Here is a 26144-nt window from a genome sequence, read left to right as displayed (position 1 = left end):
GGTAGGTGTAGGGCGATAGAAAGTACGGTTTGTACAGTATGAAAACCATTACGCCTATGGAATGTCCCCATAAAACATGTAAACCCAACGTGTGTGTGTGTGTGTGTGTGTGTGTGTGTGTGTGTGTGGAGAAAACCCTCAAATGAAAATAATTGAAAGACATTACTTTATGGTAACAAACAAAGACATTTAATAGACAAAAAGTGGCTTAGGCTTTGTTGAAATGTGTCCTAAAACTTTTAAAACAAACAAGAATTTGTTGCTAGTTTGATAGCCCTAATATAAACTTAATTTCATTCAACACCCTTAAACTTTTTTTAGATGAGTTTAGCACTTGCAGAAGTTCAGCATCAGCAGAAAGTCTGTCTGTGTGCCTTTCACAACTCTTGTTTTGATGTTTATGTTTTCATATTTGCCTTGGCTGACGAGTGTCTGAAAACATATTTTTAGCCGCTCCAAAGTAAAACTGGAAGACGTTGCACAGAATTGGAATAAACCGAAACTGTTCTGTGTGTGTGAGAGTCTGAGTGTGCGAGGATGAAAGCGTGCAGGCTTGTACACATATTTTTGGCGGTGTAGTCAGCGTTCACAGGAAGCAGTGGATTTGTTTACATGTGCCTCTCCATCAACAGATCTGTTGAGCTTTCACTCTGAGATGATGAACTAGACGACACGATTAAATCGCTGTCAACTACACATCCAGTCCAGCCAGCAGTCAGCAGGCACAAGAGAGCCATACACTGATGGAGGTCCAGCTCAAGACTGATGGTTTCAAAAGCATCAGTGTGAGTCACATGAATGTTACAAAAAGGAAAGAAATTTAATCAAATATACACGTCAGGCGTTGTATAAACACGCAGCCCTGCATCTTGTGAAAGATTTCTGTTGATTTGCCAAAATGGCCTAATATTACCTCATTTTTCATTAAATGTAAATTAAAATTTTTCTAAAGGTTTTAAAGGAATACTTTACAAAAGAATGAAAATGTGCTAAAATTGTACTTACTTATCCAAGATGTAGATGAGTTTGTTTCTTCATCAGAACAGATTTGGATAAACTTAGCATTACGTCATTTGATCACCAGTGGATCCTCTGGGGCGAATGGGTGCCGCCAGAATGAGAGTCCAAACAGCTGATAAAAACATCACAGTAATCCACTCGACTCCAGTCTGTCAATCAGCATTAAGACATTTTTAACTTCACACTGTTGCTTCTGTCTAAAATACAAGTGCTCTATCCATAATATTGCTTTCTTCAGTGAAAATAAGCCCCGTTTACAACTGAAAACAGTCCTGAACATGATTTGAATTTGCTTTGAAAAGCACATTATATTTTGTGAGAAAGTATGATGTGCTAGAGCAAAACGGGCAATATTTTTGGTATCAGCACCCAAAAATTAGTAAGAAAGCTTTTCATTCAACAAATATTACATAGTGATAAACATCTGGTACTTATACAGTAAAATATTGTTAAAAGTGCTTCTTGTTAGTATAGTCAAAAATTCCCAGAAACATACTTTTATGAATATTTTTTTATTTAAATATTTTATTTTTAGCTCAACTAAAACTTCATTCATTTAGAAATGAATACAGTACACTGTCGTTCAAATGTTGGGGATCAGTAAATTTTTTTTTTTTTTTTTTTTTTTTTTTAAAGAAGTCTCTTATGCTCATCAAAGTTCCATTTATTTAATTAAAAATACAGAAAAAAGTATAATATTCTGAAATATTGTTGCAATTTAAAATAGCAGTTTTCTATTTTAATATACTTTAAAATATAATTTATTTCCTTGATCCAAAGCTGAATTTTCATCAGCCATTACTCCAGTCTTCAGTGTCACACGATCCTTCAGAAATCACTCCAATATGCTAATTTATTATCAGTGTTGGAAACACTTGTGCTGCTTAATATTTTTTTGGAACCTGTAAAACTTTTTTCAGAATTATTGATGAATAAAAAGTTAAAAAGAATAGCATTTATTCAAAATAGAAATCAGTCAGCAGGCACAAGAGAGTCATACACTGATGGAGGTCCAGCTCAAGACTGATGGTTTCAAAAGCATCAGTGTGAGTCACATGAATGTTACAAAAAGAAAAGAAATTGAATCTCATATACACGTCAGGCGTTGTATGAACACATAGCCCTGCATCTTGTGAAAGATTTCTGTAGATTTCCCAAAATGGCCTAATATTACCTCATATTTCATTAACTATAAATTACAATTTTTCTAAAAGTTTTAAAGGAATAGTTTCTTTTTCTAAAAATGAAAATGTGCTGAAAATGTACTCACCCTCAGGCCATCCAAGATGTAGATGAGTTTATTTCTTTATCAGCACAGATTTGGATAAACTTAGCATTACATCATTTGATCTCCAGTGGATCCTCTGGGGCGAATGGGTGCCGCCAGAATGAGAGTCCAAACTGCTGATAAAAACATCACAGTAATCCACTCGACTCCAGTCCGTCAATTAGCATTAAGACATTTTTTACTTCAAACTGTTGCTTCTGTCTAAAACACAAGTCCTCTATCCATAATATTGCTTTCTTCAGTGAAAATAAGCACCGTTTACAACTGAAAACAGTCCTAAATGTGCTAGAGCAAAACGGGCAATATTTTTGGTATCAGCACCCAAAAATCAGTAAGAAAAGTAATGAGTAAGAAAGCATTTCATAGTGCTAAGCATTTGGTGCTTCTACAGTAAAATATTGTTAAAAGTGTTTCTTGTTAGTATAGTCAAAAATTCCCAGAAACATACTTTTATGAATTTTGTTTTATTTAAATATTTTATTTTTAGCTCAACTAAAACTTCATTCACTTAGAAATTAATACAGTACACTGTCGTTCAAATGTTGGGGATCAGTACGATTTTTTTTTATGTTTTTTATGTTTTTTTAAAGAAGTCTTAAAGAAAAAGTATAATATTCAGAAATATTGTTGCAATTTAAAATAGCAGTTTTCTATTTGAATGTACTTTAAAATATAATTTATTTCTTTGATCCAAAGCTGAATTTTCATCAGCCATTACTCCAGTCTTCAGTGTCACACGATCCTTCAGAAATCACTCCAATATGCTAATTTATTATCAATGTTAGAAACAGCTGCTTAATATATTTTTTGGAACCTGTGATATTTTTTTCAGGATTCTTTGATGAATAAAAAGCTAAAAAGAATAGCATTTATTCAAAATAGAAATCAGTCGGCAGGCACGAGAGCCATAGACTGATGGAGGTCCAGCTCAAGACTGATGGTTTCAAAAGCATCATTGTGAGTCACATGAATATTACAAAAAAGAAAGAAATTTAATCTAATATACACGTCAGGCGTTGCATAAACACACAGCCCTGCATCTTGTGAAAGATTTCTGTTGATTTGCCAAAATTGCCTAATATTACCTATTTGTTTTCAGAAATGTAAATTACAAACAAAAGTTTTAAAGGAATAGTTTACCCAAAAAATGAAAATGTGTTCACCCTCAGGCCATCCAAAATGTAGATGAGTTTGTTTCTTATCATCAAAACAGATTAGGAGAAATTTAGCATTACATCATTTGATCTGCAGTGGATCCTCTGGGGCGAATGGGTGCCGCCAGAATGAGAGTCCAAACAGCTGATAAAAACATCACAGTAATCCACTCGACTCCAGTCTGTCAATCAGCATTAAGACATTTTTAACTTCACACTGTTGCTTCTGTCTAAAATACAAGTGCTCTATCCATAACATTGCTTTCTTCAGTAAAAAAAGGCATCAGGAAAGAAATAAGCACCGTTTACAAGTGAAAACAGTCCTAAACATGATTAGAATTTTTCTCAAAAGCAAAAATGCTTAGAAAAGCACATATTTTGTGCAAATGTATGATGTACTAGAGCAAAACAGGCAATATTTTTGGTATCAGCACCCAAAAATTTGTAAGAAAAGTAATTAGTAAAAAAGCATTTCATTCAACAAATATTACGTAGTGATAAACATTTGGTACTTATACAGTAAAATATTGTTAAAAGTGTTTCTTATTAGTATAGTCAAAAATTCCCAGAAACTTACTTTTATGAATATATATTTATTTTTAGCTCAACTAAAACTTCATTCATTAAGAAATTAATACAGTACAGTGCTGTATTGGGATCAGTAAGATTTTAATTTTTTTTAAAGACACCTTTTATGCTCATCAGAGTTCCATTAATTTTATTAAAAATACAGAAAAAAGTATAATATTATTAAATATTATTGCAATTTGAAATAGCAGCTTTCTATTTTAATATACTTTAAAATATAATTTATTTCTTTGATCCAAAGCTGAATTTTCATCAGCCATTACTCCAGTCTTCAGTGTCACAGGATCCTTCAGAAATCATTCTAATATGCTAATTTATTATCAATGTTGGAAAGAGTTGTGCTGCTTAATATTTTTTTGGAACCTGTGATACTTTTTTCAGAATTCTTTGCTGAATAAAAAGTTAAAAAGAATAGCATTTAATCAAAATAGTAATCAGTCAGCAGTCAGCAGGCACAAGAGAGCCATAGACTGATGGTTTCAAAAGCATCAGTGTGATTCACGTGAGTATTACAAAAAAGAAAGAAATTTAATCAAATATACACGTCAGGCGTTGCATAAACACACAGCCCTGCATCTTGTGAAAGATTTCTGTTGATTTGCCAAAATGGCCTAATATTACCTAATTTTTTTCACAAATGTAAATTACAAACAAAAGTTTTAAAGGAATAACTTACCCAAAAAATGAAAATGTTTTCAACCTCAGGCCATCCAAAATGTGAATGAGTTTGTTTCTTCATCAAAACAGATTTGGATAAACTTAGCATTACATCATTTGATCACCAACGAATTTGAATTTTTCTCAAAAGTGAAAATGCTTTGAAAAGCATATATTTTGTGAGAAAGTATGATGTGCTAGAGTTTTTAAAGGAATACTTTACAAAAAAATGAAAATATGCTAAAATTGTACTTACTTATCCAAGATGTAGATGAGTTTGTTTCTTCATCAGAACAGATTTGGATAAACTTAGCATTATGTCATTTGATCACCAGTGGATCCTCTGGGGCGAATGGGTGCCGCCAGAATGAGAGTCCAAACAGCTGATAAAAACATCACAGTAATCCACTCGACTCCAGTCCGTCAATTAGCATTAAGACATTTTTAACTTCACACTGTTGCTTCTGGCTAAAATACAAGTCCTCTATCCATAACATTGCTTTCTTCAGTGAAAAAGGCGTCAGGAGAGAAATAAGCATTGTTTACAAGCGAAAACCGTTAACAAATACATATGTCGGTGGATTTTAAGTTAAGAGAACAACAAGGGATGGGCTTTTTCTCTGAGGAAATGTTATTATGATTTGAAATTTTCCAAAAAGCAAAAATGCTTTAAAAAGCATTTCATATTTTGTGAGAAAGTATGATGTGCTTGAGCAAAACAGGCAATATTTTTGGTATCAGCACCAAAAAATGAATAAGAAGTAAGAAAGTATTTTATTCAAAAAATATTATACAGTGATATTAATTTGGTACTTATACAGTAAAATATTGTTAAAATCGTGTCTTATAAGTATTGTCAAAAATGTCCAGAAACATACTTTTATGAATATTTTTTATTTAAATATTTTATTTTTAGCTTAACTAAAACTTTTATTTTAATATACTTTAAAATAGAATTTATTTCTGTGATTCAAAGCTGAATTTTCATCAGCCATTACTCCAGTCTTCAGTGCCACACAATCCTTTAGAAATCATTCAATTCAATTCAATTCAAGTTTATTTGTATAGCACTTTTCACAATACAAATCGTTGCAAAGCAGCTGTACAAAAAATGTAGGCTACTACAATATATTTAGTAGCTTATTAGTGGTGACTACTGTATGTTAAGTCGATGTACATATGGTATAAATATAAAAAAAAAAAGTAATGGTGTAATCAAAAACAGATGATGAACACTAATAGTAATGATTATGTGTTGCAATCAAACTTGTAGAAAAATTGTGTAGTGCTGTATGTTGTTTCAAGGCTGGCATCATCGGCGGTCCTCTGAGGGGTTGGCATCATTTCTTTTTCTGAATCCGGGCTGAATCTTGTGTAATTCCTAGTTACCACGGGATGGAAATCCCGTGGCAGAAACAGAGAAACAAATAGAGAAATAATTAGCGTAGCTGCTGTTCCAACCAAGCAAAAATTGTGTGTTTTGCCCAAGCTGAAAAATGTTGATGTGCATTTGATCAGATGTAACTGAAGTACAATGTTATGAGATACATTAAGTGAATGCTTGGCTAAAGAGATGAGTCTTTAATCTAGATTTAAATATACAGAGTGTGTCTGAACCCCGAACGTTATCAGGAAGGCTATTCCAGATTTTTGGAGCCAAATGTGAAAAGGCTCTCCCTCCTTTAGTGGACTTTGCTATCCTAGGTACTACTAAAAGTTCAGAGTTTTGCGACCTTAGGGAGCGTGAGGGATTGTAGCGTGGAAGGAGACTAGTTAGGTATGCAGGAGCTAAACCATTAAGGGCCTTATAGGTGAGAAGTAATATTTTGTAAGTGATACAGAACCTAATAGGTAGCCAGTGTAGAGACCGTAAAATTGGGGTAATATGATCGTATTTTCTTGACCTGGTAAGGACTCTAGCGGCTGCATTTTGGACTACCTGTAGCTTATTTATTGAAGAAGCAGGACAACCACCTAGTAGTGCATTACAATAGTCCAGTCTAGACGTCATGAATGCATGAACTAACTTTTCTGCATCAGAAACAGGTAACATGTTCCGTAGCTTGGCAATGTTTCTAAGATTGAAGAATGCTGTTTTTGTAACATGAGAAATATGATTTTCAAAAGACAGGTTGCTGTCTAATATAACACCCAGATTTTTGACTGTAGAGGAAGTAACAGTGCATCCGTCTATTTGCAAATTGCAGTTTAAGAGATTCTGTGTACTGTTTTTTGGTCCAATAAGTAATATCTCGGTCTTATCTGAATTTAATAGAAAATTATTGGTCATCCAGTCTTTCACATTTTTAACACATTCTGTTAATTTTGCTAAGTTAGAAGTTTCATCTGGTCTTGTTGAAATATATAGTTGAGTATCATCAGCATAAAAATGGAAAATCATTCTAATATACTGGTTTATTGTCAGTTTTGAAAACAGTTGTGCTGCTTAATATTTTTTGGAACCTGTGATACTTTTTCAGGATTCTTTGATGAATAAAAAGTTTAAAAGAACAGCATTTATTCAAAATAAAAATCTTTTTTAACAATATAGGTCTTTACAATCACTTTTTTATCAATTTAACACATCCTTGCTAAATAAAAATAAAAATATAAAAAAATACTTTTAAACAAAGAAAGAATGAAAAAAATTACTGACCCTAAACTTTGAATGGTAGAGTATTTTGTTACAGAATATTTCTATTTTAAATAAATGCTGTTCTTTTTAACATTTTATTCATCAACGAATCCTGAAAAAACATTACAGATTCCAAAAAAACCCTTTTCCAACATTGATAATAAATCAGCATATTAAAATGATTTTTGAAAGATCATGTGACACTGAAGAATAGAGTAATGATGCTGTAAATTCAGCTTTGCATCACAGGAATAAATTCTATTTGAAAGTATATTAAACTAGAAAACCACTATTTTAAATTGCATTAATATTTCACTGTTTTTTCTGTATTTTTTAATCAAATAAGACTTGAAAAAAGAAAGAAAAACCTTACTGATCCCAAACTTTTGAACGGTAGTGTAAATAAATAAATAAAAAATCTACCATTTCTTCTACTATCATTGCTATTTTGCAACCCCTGCACATTTTAAATTAGGATTGAAAACTTGTAGCTGTGCATGCATCAAACAGGAAGTTTATCCCAGTTCCTGATGATGTCATCATCTTTGAATCTTAGGTTCTCTTTGCTGTCTGACCCAACAGGCACACCTCATTCCTCTTCCTGTTATATCTCTCCAGAATGCTTCTCTTTCATGATGAATGTTCATGTATTAGCCTGTCAGGCAGATAGTTACACATGAACAGCAGAAGTCTTTAATCTCTTCCTCTCTCACTCTCCTTCTCTCAACTCCGCCCAGTCCCCCCCTCCTGCCGCTGGAGTCTCTGTGGAGCCCGTCAGTCAGGTCATCAGAGAGGCAGTCAGCACAGACACGCAGCAGAAGATTTATAGCCGTGAGGTGAGAGCAGGTGAGACAAAAGGGAGCATTTTTCAGTTGCTGCTGTGCCAGTCATCAGCGGGTCAGATCTCATTAGCCGTCTGATTTATGGAGACTGAGGAAGGGTCACCAAGCTGAGGGATTGGTGATTTAATGGTGATAGTGGAAGCGTCATGGAATGTGCTGGAATCTTTGAGGAAAGAACCTAGGTGTCTTTTCAAAGAAATCAGTCCTAAACAGGTAATTTGGTTATGATTTGAACTCTGAATTTTAACATTTTGCTTGAATTTGTCCAACAACCACACACTTATAGGGTGTCAGTAATTACAACTGAGAAGAAATACATGCACGGAAACACAGTCAGAATTTGAATCTGATTTTTGAGGCGTAGACTTTAAATGCAATATCTGACCAATAAATAAATAACTAAATATGAATAATCATGATTATACACAAATGATATATTGTGTACCAGAATCAGAATCAGAAAGAGCTTTATTGCCAAGTATGCTTGCGCATACAAGGAATTTGTTTCAGTGTTATTAGCTTCCAGTACACAGAGACAACAACGCACAGACAATAAAAATGAGAGAATAAGAAAAGTTACACATATGTAAGCATAAATAGACCAAAAATAAAAATAGAAAATAATAATAATTTGTATGTACAGTTGTGCTATAGGTGATAGGATGGAATGCAGGGATGTGTTAGGGTGGAGGTGGTAGCAGTAGATGTCAGATTATTCCACACATTTTTTGCACAATGGGAGGAACATTTTAACTGTTCATAAGGTGGATTGCCTGGGGGAAAAAACTGTTCATTCGTCTGGTAGTCCTGATATTTGGGGCTCTGTAGCGCCGGCCGGATGGTAAGAGTTCAAAGAGAGGATGGCTTGGATGTGAGGGCTCCAGAGTGATTTTCTGAGCTCTTTTCCTCACTCTGGATGTATACAGTTCTTGAAGGGTGGGCAGGGGAGCACCAATAATCCTCTCAGCAGACCGAACCGTTCTCTGCAATCGTCTGATGTCTGATTTTGTAGCTGAGCCAAACCAGACAGTTGTTGATGTGCACAGAACAGACTCGATGATGGCTGAGTAGAACTGTCTCAGTAACTCCTGTGGTAGGTTGAACTTCTTCAGCTGGCGAAGGAAGTATAACCTTTGTTGGGCCTTTTTTACAATGGAGTTGATGTGAGTGTCCCACTTCAGGTCCTGGGAGATGAAACATCCCAGGAACTTGAATGTGTCCACTGTAGCCACAGTGCTGTCCATGATGGTGAGTGAGGAAGGTGCAGGGGGGTTCCTCCTGAAGTCCACTATCATCTCTACAGTTTTCAGCTTGTTCAGCTCCAGGTTGTTGTGACTGCACCAGACAGCCAGCTCTTTTACCTCCTGTCTGTAGGCAGACTCGTCACCGCCTCGAATGAGGCCGATAACCGTGGTGTCGTCTGCAAACTTCAGGAGCTTGACAGAGGGGTCTTTAGAGGTGCAGTCGTTGGTGTAGAGGGAGAAGAGCAGTGGGGATAGAACACAACCTTGAGGGGCGCCAGTGTTGGTGGTGCGGCTGCTTGATGTGAATTTCCCCAGTCTCACCAGCTGTTGCCTATCTGTCAGAAAGCTGGTGATCCATTGACAGATAGGGCTAGGAACAGAAAGTTGGTTTAGTTTGGTGTGGAGGAGTGAAGGAATGATGGTGTTGAAGGCCGAACTGAAGTCCACAAACAGGATCCTCACATAAGTCCCTGGTCTGTCCAGATGCTGCAGGATGAAGTGCAAGCCAATGTTCACTGCATCATCCACTGACCTGTTTGCTCGGTAAGCAAACTGCAGGGGGTCCAGTAAGGGTCCGGTGATGTCCTTCAGATAAGCCAGAACCAGTTTTTCAAACGACTTCATGACGACAGATGTTAGCGCCACAGGTCTGTAGTCATTAAGTCCTGTTATTTTGGATTTTCTTTGTACGTGCACACACATGCATATAATTTATTATTATATTTTATAGTTACATAAAGTACATATATATATTTTTTAAGGAATTAGAAATTAATACTATGAAATAATGTTTAGGAAGGATGCATTAAATTGATTAATAGTACACAATTGTATATGCATAAACAATAAATTGAATATACAGTAGATTGATCTTTATTTAAGGTACACAAGTTGATCAGTGAAAAGCAGTGAGTGATTTTATTTTACTTTGTTTTATTATTGTTATATATTATTCTTTGATTTACATCAATGACACAGACTGAAGCAGGTTTTAGTTTAAAAGCAGTGCTGTCACTTTAAAACCTGACGCACATGATGTGAAACTGACACACATACAATTTTCTCCCAACTCTTTACAATCAGTAAGGACTTTTTAACTCATTTAAGACTGCTTATGTATGCAAGCCCGTTTCCACCGCTTAATAAAAAATTTAAAAAGGTTATTGCGACTTGTGTGATACAAACTTGCAATTTTGACTTTTTTTCTCAGAATAGTGAGCTGTAAACTTATAAAGCCTTACAGCTCTGACTTTTTTCTCACAATTGTGAGATATAAACTTAAATTGTGAGTTATAAAGCCAGAATTGTGTGATATAAAATCGCAATTTCGAGATATAAAGTCAGAATTGTTAGATTTAAACACAATTGTGAGATATGAACTCAAAATTGTGAGTTATAAAGTCAGAATTGCCTGATATAAACTCACAATTTCGAGATATAAAGTCAGAATTGTGATATAACAGTTCAGATATTTTTTTTTTGAAAAATAAATAGCTTTCAATTCTTACTTTTCTCTCTATTCCAAGTACATATCTTGCAATTCTTTTTCTGAATATTACGAGTTTATATCTTGCAATTTTTTCTTGTAATTCTGACTTTTTTTTCTCAGAATTGCATGATATAAACTTACAACTGCAAGTTATATAGTCAGACTGTGTGATATAAACTCACAACTGCAAATTATCAGAATTGCATGATTTTAACATATGGTTGTGAGAAATAAAGTCCGAATAAAGAATAAAGCGTGATAAAAGCTTGCAGTTCAGATATTTTTTTGCAATTGCGAGTTCGTATCACGCAATTCTGACTTTTTTTCTCAAAATTGCGAGTTTATATCTCGCAATTCAGACTTTTTTTCTCAGAATCAGAAGATAAATTTACAATTGCGAGTTATAAAGTCATATTTTGGACTGGTATTTTCTCAGAATTGCGAGTTTATATTTCACGATTCTGACTTATTAACTCGCAGTTGTGTGTGTGTTTTTTTTACGATTCTTTGATGAGTAAGAAGTTTAAAAGAACAGCATTTGTTCATAACATAAATCTTTTCTAACAATGTAAGTTTTTTTTCTTTGCTATCACTTTTTTTCAATGTAACACATCCGTGCTAAATAAAAGCAATCATTTCTTTCAAAAAAAAAAAAAAGAATAAAAATGTACCGACCCAAAACTTTTGAACAGTAGTGTATATTGTTAGAAAATATTTCTATTTTAAATAAACGTTGTTCTTTTTAACTTTTTATTCATCAAAAAATCCTGAAAAAACACACAGGTTCCATAAAAATATTAAGCAACACATCGGTTTCCAGCACTGATAATAAATCAGCATATTAGATTGATTTCTAAAGGATCATGTGACGCTGAATACTGGAGTAATGATACTGAAATATTCAGCTTTATTCACAGAATTAAATTTGATTTTTTATGTATATTAAAATATACATCGTAATTAATATTTCACAATATGACTTTTTTCTGTATTTTTAATCAAATAAACAGCCTTTATGAGCACAAGAATCTTCTTTAAAATACATGAAAAATCTTACTGATCCCAAGCTTTGTTTCATCATTTAATAGACACTTTTATCCAAAACTACTTAAAAATGGGGCCAATAGAAGCAATCAAACCAATGAAAAAGCAGAGTCTAACACACTATACATAGCATGATTACACAGAGAGAGAAAGGTTATTTTGCTTATTAAGTTAGCAATTTTCATCCTGTAGGTCTTGGAATTGTATTAAACGAGTAATGCGTGTTCTTGTGCAATTTTTCATGGTTATGAACTGGAAGTGCCCCCTCTCATCCTCTCAGATCGTTTCAAATTAACCTGAAATATGCCCTTGAGGTGAGGCCATTCCCAAACATTCCAAGACAGAGAGCCAAGCCTGACCGTAGATAACACAGTGAAGCTGTCACGCCCTGCCTGGACATACTGTCTCCAGATCTGGACATGTCTCCACTCACCCCTGAGCTTTGACTAAAGTCTCATGTGTCACAAACTGAACCCGGGATGTGGAAACTTGGTTATTGTGATGGAATTCATCACGTTCCATGTTTCCTGGAAATGACGGCTCCTCTGCCGCCCACTTATTCCCCCAGGTGTGATCCAGAAACAAACGTCCAAAAGACACACTGCTGTCACATTCAGCAATCAGCTGATTCCTCCAAGGAATTACATCACCCAGTGGAATCACTCATCTATAAATTCCTTGGATGCTGGAGCTGAGTTTAAAACACAATATGAATACAGGCTGGACATCGTCCTTGGCTCTGATCTCCCACATGTGGACTCATAAATGACTCCTGGTCAACTTTACCTGTAAGTGACGTCCACGTGCAGACAGACGTTTAGCCCGGGGACTGATGAACCGCTTTGAGCAAATAAAGAGGCCATCAGCTCAGCGGCTTCTGGCTGCCAGCAAAATATCGCTCTCACTTTATACGGAGGTGTTGAGTGCTGGAGACAAAGCGAAGAGCCGGTGATTTAAGATCCAGGGAACAGAGGCAGCGCTATCTATGCAGCAGAGCTACAAACAGGGTTTCGGCATAAGAAGAAAAAAAGTAGCTCATGACAGATGCTTTGGTATAAATTAAGATGAATCACCTCTGGTTTGAGCGCAGTGGTGAAATTCAGATAACCTTTTTAAAAGGCATTGGGTGTTCCTGGATCACAGAGGAAATTCCAAGCAGATCACATCCATATTTTTTAAAGTGTCTTTTTTAAGTTCTACGTTCTATTATTTCGGATTCAAGTTTGGGGCAGGACTGTTGATTTGAAAGATAGGCAGTGTTAAAGAAAACTGTTTGGAAATTCCATTCGATGAGTTTCTGAGAAACACTGATGTTTCTTTTTTGGAAAATTTATTAAAAAATTAAAAATGTGTTATTATTTACTCATCGTGTTATTCCAAAACCGCACGCTCTATATTGAGGACATCTGACTTGTTGATCAAGTTAAAGTTGCCATGTTTATAGCTAGCTTTCTTTATAATAAAACTTTAAATGCCAAAAACCATTCTGCAATCCAAGAATGCATTTTAAGTAATGGGTAACAAATTGGCCAAAAGCTCATTAAAGCTTTTTCCCCTCTCTGCCTTCAAAAAGCATTTAAAAACTCATTCTTTGTATTCGGAACACATCAGATTAATAATTCCTCCCCCATTTGATTTGATTTACTGAAATGTTCAGATTTTTCAGTTTTTATTTTCTTGTGCATTTATCTGAGTCATTTTGTTCCCTTTCTGTGTTCAATTTCTTTCTTTGTATTTGTTTCTGTAGTTAATAGCTTGCTGTGGTATCTTTTTTGTTATTTATTATTATTATTAAATAAATAAAACTAAAATAAAACTAAAAATCAAATGTATACCTCTGGAATCATTCACAGACAGACAGTACACATGGTGTTCAACTAATAAAGATCCTCATTGCAGGCCAACAGTAGAATTTGCAAATTTGGCTTTAATTGACTGTATATCTTCATATATATAGCATAGTATATGTTCTCTGTGTTCTTAAACGAATGAGAAACCACTTTAGGCGATTCAGTATGTGAAGGGAACTGAACAACGCAAACCAATTCAGACCTTTATGCAGGCTTGTTTGTTCAAGGCCTTGAACAGAATCGACTTTAAAGAGTGATTCATTTGCTAATGGGGCATCGTTCATGTCCCAAAAAGACAGTGCGCTTGGAATAAACTACACGTTTCTTCATATGTATTGCATAACGAGAGAAACGCCACCCAGTGTAGTGAAGAACAAGTACAGAAGAAATTATGTTTTTTGAAGAAAATATTTCAGGAATTATCGCCATATATTGGACTTCTATGGTGCCTGCCAGTTGCAGCTTCAAAATGCTCTAAATGATCCCAACTGAGGAATAAGGGTCTTATCTAGCGAAACAAGCGGTCATTTTCTAAAAAAAAATAAATGAAAAAAAATACAAATTTATATACTTTTTAACCTCAAGCGCTCGTCTTGTCTAGCTCTGCTTGCATTCTGCAAAACATTTCAGAAATTATCTCCATACCGTGGACTTTTATGGTGCCCACCAGTTTGAACTTCCAAAATGCGGTTTCAGTGCAGCTTCAAAGGGCTCTAAATGATCCCAACTGAGGAATATGAGTCTTATCTAGCGAAACAAGCGGCCATTTTCTTAAAAAAATAAAAATTGATATATGTTTTAAACCTCAAGTGCTCGTCTTGTCTAGCTCTGCTTGCATTCTGCAAAACATTTCAGAAATTATCTCCATACAGTGGACTTCTATGGTGGCCACCAGTTTGAACTTCCAAAATGCGGTTTCAGTGCAGCTTCAAAGGGCTCTAAATGATCCCAACTGAGGAATATGAGTCTTATCTAGCGAAACAAGCGGCCATTTTCTTAAAAAAATAAAAATTGATATACGTTTTAAACCTCAAGTGCTCGTCTTGTCTAGCTCTGCTTGCATTCTGCAAAACATTTCAGAAATTATCTCCATATAGTGGACTTTTATGGTGCCCACCAGTTTGAACTTCCAAAATGCGGTTTCAGTGCAGCTTCAAAGGGCTCTAAATGATCCCAACTGAGGAATATGAGTCTTATCTAGCGAAACAAGCAGTCATTTTCTTAAAAAAATAAAAATTGATATACGTTTTAAACCTCAAGTGCTCGTCTTGTCTAGCTCTGCATGGATTCTGCAAAACATTTCAGGAATTATCTCCATATAGTGGACTTCTATGGTGCCCGCCAGTTTGAACTTCCAAAATGCAGTTTCAGTGCAGCTTCAAAGGGCTCTAAATGATCCCAGCTGAGGAATATGAGTCTTATCTAGCGAAACAAGTGGTCATTTTCCAGGAATTTTTTTTTAAATGTATATATATTTTAACCTCAAGTGCTCATCTTGTCTAGCTCTGCATGGAATCTGCAAAACATTTTGGGAATTATCTCCATATAAGTGGACTTCTTTGGTGCCCGCCAGTTTGAACTTCCAAAATGCAGTTTCAGTGCAGCTTCAAAGGGCTCTAAATGATCCCAGCTGAGGAATATGAGTCTTATCTAGCGAAACAAGTGGTCATTTTCCAGGAAATTTTTTTTAAATGTATATATATTTTAACCTCAAGTGCTCATCTTGTCTAGCTCTGCATGGATTCTGCAAAACATTTTGGGAATTATCTCCATATAAGTGGACTTCTTTGGTGCCCGCCAGTTTGAACTTCCAAAATGCAGTTTCAGTGCAGCTTCAAAGGGCTCTAAATGATCCCAACCGAGGAATAGGTGTCTTATCTAGTGAAACGAGCTGTCATTTTCTAAAAAAAAATAATAAAAATGTATATACTTTTTAACCTCAAGTGCCCGTCTTGTCTAGCTCTGCATGGATTCTGCAAAACATTTCAGGAATTATCTCCATGTAGTGGACTTCTATGGTGCCCGCCAGTTTGAACTTCCAAAATGCAGTTTCAGTGCAGCTTCAAAGGGCTCTAAATGATCCCAGCTGAGGAATATGAGTCTTATCTAGCGAAACAAGTGGTCATTTTCCAGAAAAAAAAATTAAATGTATATATATTTTAACCTCAAGTGCTCATCTTGTATAGCTCTGCATGGATTCTGCAAAACATTTCAGGAATTATCTCCATATAGTGGACTTCTATGGTGCCCGCCAGTTTGAACTTCCAAAATGCAGTTTCAGTGCAGCTTCAAAGGGCTCTAAATGATCCCAACCGAGCAATAAGGGTCTTATCTATTGAAACAAGTGGTCATTTGGTAAAAGAAATAAAAATGTATATACTTTTTAAACCTCAAGTGCTTGTCTTGTCTAGCTCTGCGTGCATTCCCGTTCAAAACAGTATGTCGAAAAACTTTAATCTAATTTTCTCCTCCAACTTCAAAATTGTTTTTTGACATTCCCTAACTGTCTTGAACGGGTCTGCACATAGTGTGCATGTGAATGGCAGAGCTAAACAAGATGAGCATTTGAGGTTAAAAAGTATATGCATTTTTATTTTTTTAGAAAATGTCAGATCGTTTCACTAGATAAGACCCTTATTCCTCAACTAGGGTTGTTTAGAGCCCCTTGAAGCTGTATTGAAACTGCATTTTGGAAGTTCAAACTTGCAGGCACCACTATATGGAGATAATTCCTGAAATGTTTTCCTCAAGAAACAATTTCTTAATGACTGAAGAAAGTAAGACATGAACATCTTGGATGACAACAGGTTGAGTACATTATCTGTAAATTTTTGCTCTGGAAGTGAACTACTCCTTTAAACAAATAGCTCATCGTGTTTAGATGTATGCAGCTCTAAAATTGCTTGTTTATCCAACTCAATTTGTTAATTAAACTGCACGGATCAAATGTGCTGTGTCTTTGCATTTTGACTTGATCTATTAGACAACATCCACAGCTGAGACAGCAGACTAATTAAACATTTCAAGTGAACGTCAGACTCCCGGGTTAATTAAACACAAGAGTTCATTAGTCTTCTACCGACTTAGGAAAACTTTGTTCAGAATTCATTTGATCATCATTAGCAAAATCTTGTATTCCTTTATAGCTATAAGAGCTAATTATTTGTGTAAGAAGAACATATGACATTTTTGTCACATCTTAAAGGAATAGTTCAGCCAATTTACTCACCCTCAGGTGATCCAAGATGTAGATGAGTTTGTTAAATGAGGAAATTTACTCTTACATCACTTGCTCACCAATTGATCCTTTGCAGTGAATGTGTGCCATCAGAATAAAAGTCCACACCACTGTTAAAAACATCATCATTATGCAGTTTTGTTTTGTTTTTGGAGTTGTGTGGATTACTTGTGGATTATTGTGATGTTTTTATCAGCTGTTTGGACTCTCATTCTGATGGCACCCATTCACTGCAGAGGATTTATTGGTGTAGACATCTGTGTATGACAAAACAAACTCTTCCAAATCTTAGATGGCACATGTATAAAATGTATAATACTTACATTTATGCGTTTATGCATTTCCAGCTATAATATGAAGTCATCTTAAAGAGTTGTTCTGAGTTTAAAACAAGTTTAACTCCGTCAGCAGCATTTGTGACAAGTTGTTGATTGCCACAGAAGCGAATTCTCTAAATGCATTGCGAAGAAGCAATGAATGAGAATTCATTTAAGGCAGTGCATTTAGAGAATTGATATGTCTTTCATGATGGCAGACTTTTTTATTGATTTTCAGATCATGAGCTGCTAGAGGAAAGGGGAGCAAGAAAACCAGGAAGCATTAGTTAAAGTATTGAGAAGCGTTCAAACAGATTTAATGAAACAAAAGTATGTGTGCGTGAAGAAAGTTCATAAATTTGGACCCTTCATACTTCGGGACATATGCCAAAGAACATAATCTAAAACTGATTTTATATCCGTGTATACTGTAGGGTGGGCTACAGTTTTATGTTGACTACAGGATTCACTCATCATTTGGAAACCATGACTTTTCTGTGTGGTAAGCAAGTAGTTTTTTTGCGCATGGATTCCTTTTGTGTCACGTTGCCTGAGAGCATAAATGAACAAAGCAGAAATAAAATACGAATTCATATTCATTTTCAGAGCTACACGTGGCTGAATGTCCAATCTCACCACCATCACATTTTCGACACTCCCATATATGACAGTCAAAAATCTTTCCTGTGTTGAGAAAGAAAGGCTCTCTTGTTCAATTGGTGCCAACTGCTCATTAGATCTAGCCCCAAGAACGTGAGGCGTGAGATGTATCGCAGTGCTCTTTTGCCAAGGATATCAGCTAAACCTCAGATCTGGCTTGGGTTGCTGCTGCAAGCAGCTCTCTTGGCACTTAAAATATGTCGCATGATTTCTTGCCTGCCTCATAAACAAGGGGCACACTGGAACCGTGATAAGCCCCTCTGATTCCTTTGAAGTGCATGACTACTCGTCTTGGAAAGAGATCATGGCATGTATGAACAGAGATCTCAAATTCACAATTTGCATAGACATTGAGAGAGTTGAGTGTATGTTGTCGGAGAGAGTGATTGGGGTATTGGACTTCCAAACCTTTGAAAGCCGAGCAGGAAAAAAATAGAGAACAACATAGTCACTCATAAATCATTTCAATCTGTGACTTGGCTCTGCTGTACAAACACAAGAGCTCAATATTTGTGCCTCATTTTTTCTTTTCCTTTCAAAATATGTGCTATTCTATTGCTGTAATGCCACTGAATTAGATTAGACCACAACAGGGCAAGCCAAGTGGTTCCCAAATCCATCTTTCTGTCCTATGGTTCACAAAAAGTTGTTACAATGAGTCTAAATGAGGGAATAAACATTCAATTATACAGTTCATCATTTAATCAGAGGCAATAATGAACAATTTTTTAAATGTCAATTTTTTCAAATGTCACGCAGAGACACTTGCACTAAAAAGAATCAGACTTTCCAATGCTAGAATCACATAAGACGAATCAATTCATTAGAATGGTTCAGACTTTCCAATGCTGCATAAAGCAACCCAGGATCATGAAAATACAAGCCTCTATATACATTTCTGAAACACCGTATTTACACACCTAACACTTTTCGCGCCAGAAAAAAAGTGAAATGTTCAAAAGTATCAGTTTTCAAATCGTGCAGGAAGTTACAATTGTTTTGAAGTCATAACATAATATTCCACAAGTAACTGTGTGACAATTAGGCTTCTTAAGCAAAACTCTGTACCTGTAAATCATACTTTGTGTGAAAAGTAATTAAAAAATGTTTGTCAGAGTGTTCAAAAATGTTTTATGCCTCTAGTGTTCATTTTAACTGGAAACTGCGGTGATTTGTACATACACTACCAGTCAAAAGTTTTTGAACCGTAAGATTTTTAATTTTTTTTCAAGAAGTCTTCTCTGCTCACCAAGCCTGCATTTATTTGCTCCAAAGTACAGCAAAACAGTACAATTTTGAAATATTTTTACTATTCATGTATATATATATATATATATATATATATATATATATATATATATGAATATATTTTGAAATATTTTGTCATTTATTCCTGTGATTTCAAAGCTGAAGTTTTAGCATCATTACTCCAGTCACATGATCCTTCAGAAATCATCCTATATTCTGACTTGCTGCTCAAAAAACATTTATTATTTATTATTATTATTATTATTATTATTATTATTATTATTATTATTATGTTGAAAACTGTTGAGTAGAAATACGGTGTTTTTTTAGGTTTCTTGAATAGAAAGTTCAGAAGAACAGCATTTATCTGAAATAGAAATATTTTGTAACATTATAAATGTCTTTATCATCACCTTTAATCAATTTAAAGCATCTTTGCTAAATAAAAGTATTAATTTCTATAATTTCTTTGCCCAAAAATAAATAAATTATACTCACCCCAAGCGTTGAATAGTAGTGTATAATCTTACAAAAGCTTTTTATTTCAGATAAATGCTGATCTTTGGATCTTTCTATTTATCAAAGGATCCTGAAGAAAATGCACTTAACTGTTTTAAATATTGATAATAATAATAATACAAATGTATCTTAAATAGCAAATCAGCATATTAGAATGATTTCTGAAGGATCATGTGACACTGAAGACTGGTGTAATGATGCTGAAAATGTAGCTTTGATCACAGGAATAAATTACATTTTAAAATATATATTCAAACAGAAAACAATTGTTTTAAATGTATTTAAAATGTATTTTGTATCAAATAAATGCAGGCTTGGTGAGCAGTAGAGACTTCTTTAAAAAAAAACATTAAAAACCTTACTGTTCAAAAACTTTTGACTAGTGGTGTATAGGTAAGTTTTTTTCAGTTTTGCAGAAATGTACATAGAGGCATGTATTTCCAATGAGCCTATGTTGGCATAAAGAGAGCCATTTAGACAAACCAATTCACTAATGATTCAGACTGTCACAAACATGATAGACTAGCATTAACCAGCAAAACTAAATTTGGCTAACATGGAAATTCAACAGAACAGTGTTTCTTTAAAAAGTATTTCATGGATAGTCAGTCATACCTTACTTTAATCATAATAAAGTTAACTTGCAGTTCCTTGAGCGAATCAGATGTTGATTCAGTCACCATTCTGGGGTGCGTTTCCCAAAAGCATTGTTAGCTAACTCATCTTGTTGAACAAGATTAAAAGAACAGGCTCTTATGATTCATCAATTCTACAATCAGACCACACTGTGTTTGTGCTGTATGTTTTGAGTCACTGAAAAGAACTGTCTCATAAGATTAATTTGTTTTTGAGGCTGCACTGCTTTTAATTCACTGAAATGAACCGACTCGTAGGAGTCATAAGTTCTTTAATTAGACTACACTGATCTATTGTGCTGTATGTTGGTGATTCACTTAAAATAAATGTCAACATTTGATAAAAATCATTTTGTGATTCATCCTACACCATTCACAATAGATAGAACAGAGAGACATTTTAATTGGCAGTACACAATCTTTTTACTGCATCACTTTTCAAACTGACTATATAGACTCACATTCACAAGTAAAATGTGACATCTTTTGTCTTGCCTATACTTTCAAAAGCAAGAATTGCTGTGGTGTAAGAACATTTTTTTACATTTTCCCTGGTTGGTTGGTCCATGAATCTAACACACTTTCCTCGTAAGTTCCCACCTTTGAATGTGCATGGGAAGTAATCATGACTTGCTAGGGCTTGGCATCTGATAACCTTGAAGTGACACCACAGAATGGATGAATGTGTTTGGGTAAGGCAGTGATGTAAATAAAAAGTGAGAGGGTTATATTGTGACAGTGATTGAGCGCATAATGAAAGGTTGTGAATCATACAAACCTGCTCTTCCCATTTTAGCAGACTGGTTTGCCAGCAAATTTGGGCTGTGAGATTCCTCCAGGTGGAGCCCCTGATTCAGCACTTATCTTTGCCTACATATTTGTAATATATCTGGTCTGCATGTTTTGTTTTAGCTTGGGTTATGTTATATGCATGCTTACACCTTAGTCAGGTTAGACACCATATTAAATTTAACGCGGATGTGAGGGATAGACTTACAGTTTTCACAATGCCACACATTGTAAAGATCCTAGATCACATAATTTTCAAAGTTCACAGTTTCAAACCTATTTCATGGAGTTTTTGCCTCACAGCTTCATTTTCATCCACTTTAAATTCAATATGCCATCTAACTTGACTAAGGTTTATTGCTGATTAGGGGTTCAAGCGTGCAGCACTAAAACCCTATTGTAATTGTTAGAATGGCCAAGGATCAGCAATCTCCACGTACAACTGATCGTGCAGACCAAACCGTAAGTTGTAGAGACTTGAAACTTGGAGAGATGGTAGTACTCACATCGCCTACAATGTCACCAAAGCTCGCCCCAATCGGCCTGACGGGGGCGCTACAGCGATCAAAAGTATGAAATCTTTCATAACTCCTAAACTGTCTGTCACAGGCTCAAGTGTCTTATGTCGTTGGAATCAGACTTGATCAAAAGCATGGCAAAATTATTCGGCTTAGTCAATTATTGCGAACTAGTCATAGGTTTTTCGCCTGGTTGAAACCAGACCAGTGCAGGAAGATTCTCTGAAGAGTGAATATTAATAATTATAATTTTTTTTTTTTTACTTTCAACTCACTATCGCAATGGGAGGCCAAAATGTTTAAAATGTGCCTATAACTCCTGAACAGAATGAGATATCTTCACCAAATTCAGAACACTTATGTAAGAGCTCAATCAGAGGTCACAGGGAATAAAACATAGAGCTTGGCCACTTGGTGGCACTATAAGAAGGGAAAAACATAAAAATGGCTATAACTATGCAACCATTCATCCTACCAAAATCACTGTGGACAGTCTTGGTCCAAAGTGCTACAAGTGTCTGTAAAACATGGCCGTAATTGCTAATTGGCCGATGAAGTTTGAGCACCTATTAGACAAGGTTAACGGAAGCCGATTTGAACGAGACTTGGTGGGCCTGTTTGACTCACAGCTCCAGAAGTCTATGGGAAATTTGAAATAAATCAGCCACTGGGGGGCCATATCGCATTTTTCAAGGGCGTAAACGATTGTACTTTGCACAGTTTTCACACATACACGCAATATTTGTATCATACGATAGAACTCCTCATTCTGGACAACTTTTCATCTAGAACCACTGCTGTCAATCAAATTGTTTGTTAAATGATTGAGAAGATGTAAAAACCCTACTCTAGGTTTTTTGCTCAATCTGGAAAAAAACACAACAGTACAATTCTCTGGACTCAATGTTGAAATGTATCCTTTGGGAAGCTATAACAGGGTAGTTTAGAAAAGGGGCCTGTCCAAATTTACCCCAAATCCTAAAAAACCTAAAGCTGGTGAGCACATGCGATTCTAAGCAAGCATGCAAAGTTTTGTGGAGATCTGACCACGGCTGGTGCTATAACAGTCATAAACTTTAAAAAACATCATATTTCTATGATCAATTACTTGGATTTGCTAAAAATGCTTTTTTAAATGGCTTACCACAGTCTAAACCAATAATGAAAATTCTGTCATTAATTACTCACCCTCGTGTCGTTCCAAACCCATTGCTTGCGCACAAAGTATTCTTGTCTCTTCATAACATTACAGTTGAACCACTGATGTCACATGGACTATTTTAACAATGTCCTTATACCTTTCTGCATTGGCATTGAGTGTGGTAGTTGTGTTGTTGTCTATGCATGGTCAGAAAGCTCTTGGATTTCATCAAAACTATCTTCATTTGTGTTCCGAAGGTGAACAAAGGTCTTACGGGTTTGGAACAACATTAGGGTGAGTGGTTAATGACAGAATTTTCATTTTTGGGTGAACTATCCCAATATAAATTTGTTCATACTGTATGCATGCTGAGTGGTTTTTTTCCTAAAGTAAAGTTAGTAAAGTTCTTTAAAGCTCTCTTCCTGTTTGTCAGCCTGTTTCCTGTGGGCATGAGCAACCTGAGCTCAGTGCTACAGATGGAGTCCAGGGAAACACCTACAGTATGTGAAGTGTGGGATGACAGCATTATGGCTGTTCTGTTAGTCATGTTCAGCTCTGCACTTGAATGCAGGCATTGAGGAGTGTTTCTGGGCGAGAGCCAGGTGGATGTGCTTTCCTCTCTCTGGGGTCAGCGGACAGATCCATGCTGGTCCCACAGAACCAGGTGCTCACAGAGAATCTCATGGAAATCCTTTAATCCTTTAATAAATGAGACAATTGTTGGCATAGACTAAGAGTATAGAGCTATAAAATGAAAGTCATGCTGTTCGCAAGTGATTTTACTTACGCAATCTGATGTATTTTTGAGTGAACAGGATATTCAAAAAGAAAAAAAAGGTAGGGTGGGACTTTGATCCATTGGGAATTGATTGGACTGTGAAACATGAGCGTTGTATGCTGGAATGGAAGTGGGCGGTTTGAGGGAATGCGTTGAGAAAGAAAGAGGCATTCATGCAGTTATATAGAAAATGATATCTATTAGTGAGTGGTTGACCAAGATGCATTTTTCAAAGGCCAATTCTTATGAAAAATGAAATTGGTGACTTGATTGCAGTCTTTGGTATCTCTGGAAATTTGTGACATACAAGCGGAGACACATGAGATTATAGAGTCATTATCTTTTTCTCAGAAGACTAATCCTTTCAAGCAATTTTTCAGCAAAAAATTGAATTAATCTCATTATTGTCAAGGAGAAACAGTTGAGATGTTTAACAGGCCTCATTTGTAATTTGTCTTTTCTTCCGGAAGACTACAGATGCCAAATTTGCTGTTAGCAAATAAGTGTTTCTCTTTAATGTGACACACCAACGTTTTATTTTTCAGTGGTGACTTAATTTTGTCTTTCATTTCCAGTTGTAGATGTGGTGTTACATACTCATTATGGTTTTTACCACAGATTAAATGTGTTACAGCTTTGTGTCTGGCTGAAACTGCTGTAGAATAGACCATCTGTTTGAATCATTGCCATTGTCAGTGTTCCTGGTGATTTTCTCTGACATTGGATTCATAGTTCAGACAGCAGGCATAGATTACAGTGCCAGCCAATGCTGGCCAGGCTACTCAAAAAGTGTAGCTAGCTGTGCTAACAAATACTCTACAGAAAAAACAATGAGGTGAGATAAGATGAAAACAATCCTGTGGAGAAAGTATATCAGTATGACAATGTGAAACTGGCAAGATACTTTATATATTTTGTCACATAATGGCAATTTAGTGGTTTATTGTGCTTATAAGAGTCACATAAAGCACTCAGTCAAAAGTTGCACATTCAGGTGTTGAATTTAATAAAGATTATCTTCATTGTTGGCTAACAATGAGGTTTAGGTTTTGTTTTAGCTGATTGTAGGCATCCACTCTATTGTTTTCTGTGCTCTAAATCTTGTTACTGTTTTAGATTTAGAAACATCTTCAAACTGTTTAGTGCATTGGTGAAGTATTAGAATAATTTGAACCATTTTTAGATTAAAAATGTAACCCTCATATTTTGTTCAGCCATGTTAATAGCTTACGTATACTTAACTTTAAAGTGTCAATTTGATACTTCATGTCTTATTCTTATTCATTCCTTATTCCTAATTACAGACTGCCCGACTTGTGAAAAATGTTGTTTCATGAGGTTTCAGAGAACCCAAATATAAAACAGGGATAGTTTCTGAATGACAGAATTTTCATTTTGGGGTGAACTGTCCCTTTAAGAAACTTCTGCCCAACACTGGTTTCCGGCATAGTGATTTAGTCCTATAGCCCATCATATACATGCTGTTTGACAGTTGTGAGTGACAGATTGATTGGCAGGTCATCAGTGGCTGAGCTCCCCAGCAGCTTTTCTCAAGCCACTTATGCATATGAATGAGGGACCGCTGGAGGATGGAGGGTGGGCTCGACTACAGCAATGAGGGAGGTAAAGGTTAGTGAGGGGGTGGCACAACCCTAATGACCCCAATTCTACCACCCTGATAAAAAGCTGTATTTCTCCTGCTAAAGGGGCTTTGTGCTTTCCTTCCACTTGCCTCATGGGAACTTACTTTGAGTGTGTGCTGTAAGGAGTGGGTCGCAAGAGCCAGACATGGCAGTCGGCCATTCCCAATGAACAATGCCAGAGAATAGCTTTATTTGTCAAGGTTTCTTCAAGCCGTATATAGAGGAGCTTTTGGAAAGGATGAATGGCTTCAGACCGCTGGCCCACTCTCACCCTCCACTGTCTCAGCTCTATTGATTAACCCACCCGCTCGGCTGAGAAACGGGGGCAGATACTGGAGTTTACAGATTATGTCAATTAGCGAGAGACGGTGGTCCCAGTTTAACTCTTGCCTGTGCAACCCTCCCAGGCTAGGGCTCTCAGGGCCTGGAGGTCAAAGTTTGCGACCTTGCTGCCAAAACACAGAGGCTTGTCGCTCTATGTGACCTTTCCAACAACCTTGACCCTTCAGGGGCCCCCGTGTTGGTTCCTCTCACAAAGCAGTGACAGAGGAGCCTCGCTGTCGACGATTCGCAAGGGAAATGGATTTATTTATCAGATTCTGTTGTTTTTCCGTAAAGGCGTAAATCGCCCCGGTGGATGTGTTTGTTCTGCGAGGCGGTCGGCGGGACTGCAGCGGCATGATGGACTTTACAGATGCTGCGCTCTTAAATTATGAGCTCCTGTGCTCGCGATTAATTCTGCGCTGCTGATGAGAGTCGACCGATGCGTCTGCCTGAAATGATTTTTCAAGTCAGAAGCCATGAGAGCTTCCACTGCGGAGGGTCTCGCTGTATCCTGTGCAACAGA

Source organism: Garra rufa, chromosome 2, assembly GCF_049309525.1.
Source record: "Garra rufa chromosome 2, GarRuf1.0, whole genome shotgun sequence".
NCBI classification, from domain to species: domain Eukaryota; kingdom Metazoa; phylum Chordata; class Actinopteri; order Cypriniformes; family Cyprinidae; genus Garra; species Garra rufa.
The sequence above is the reverse complement of the archived record's forward strand: the minus strand, read 5'-3'. Positions refer to the sequence as shown.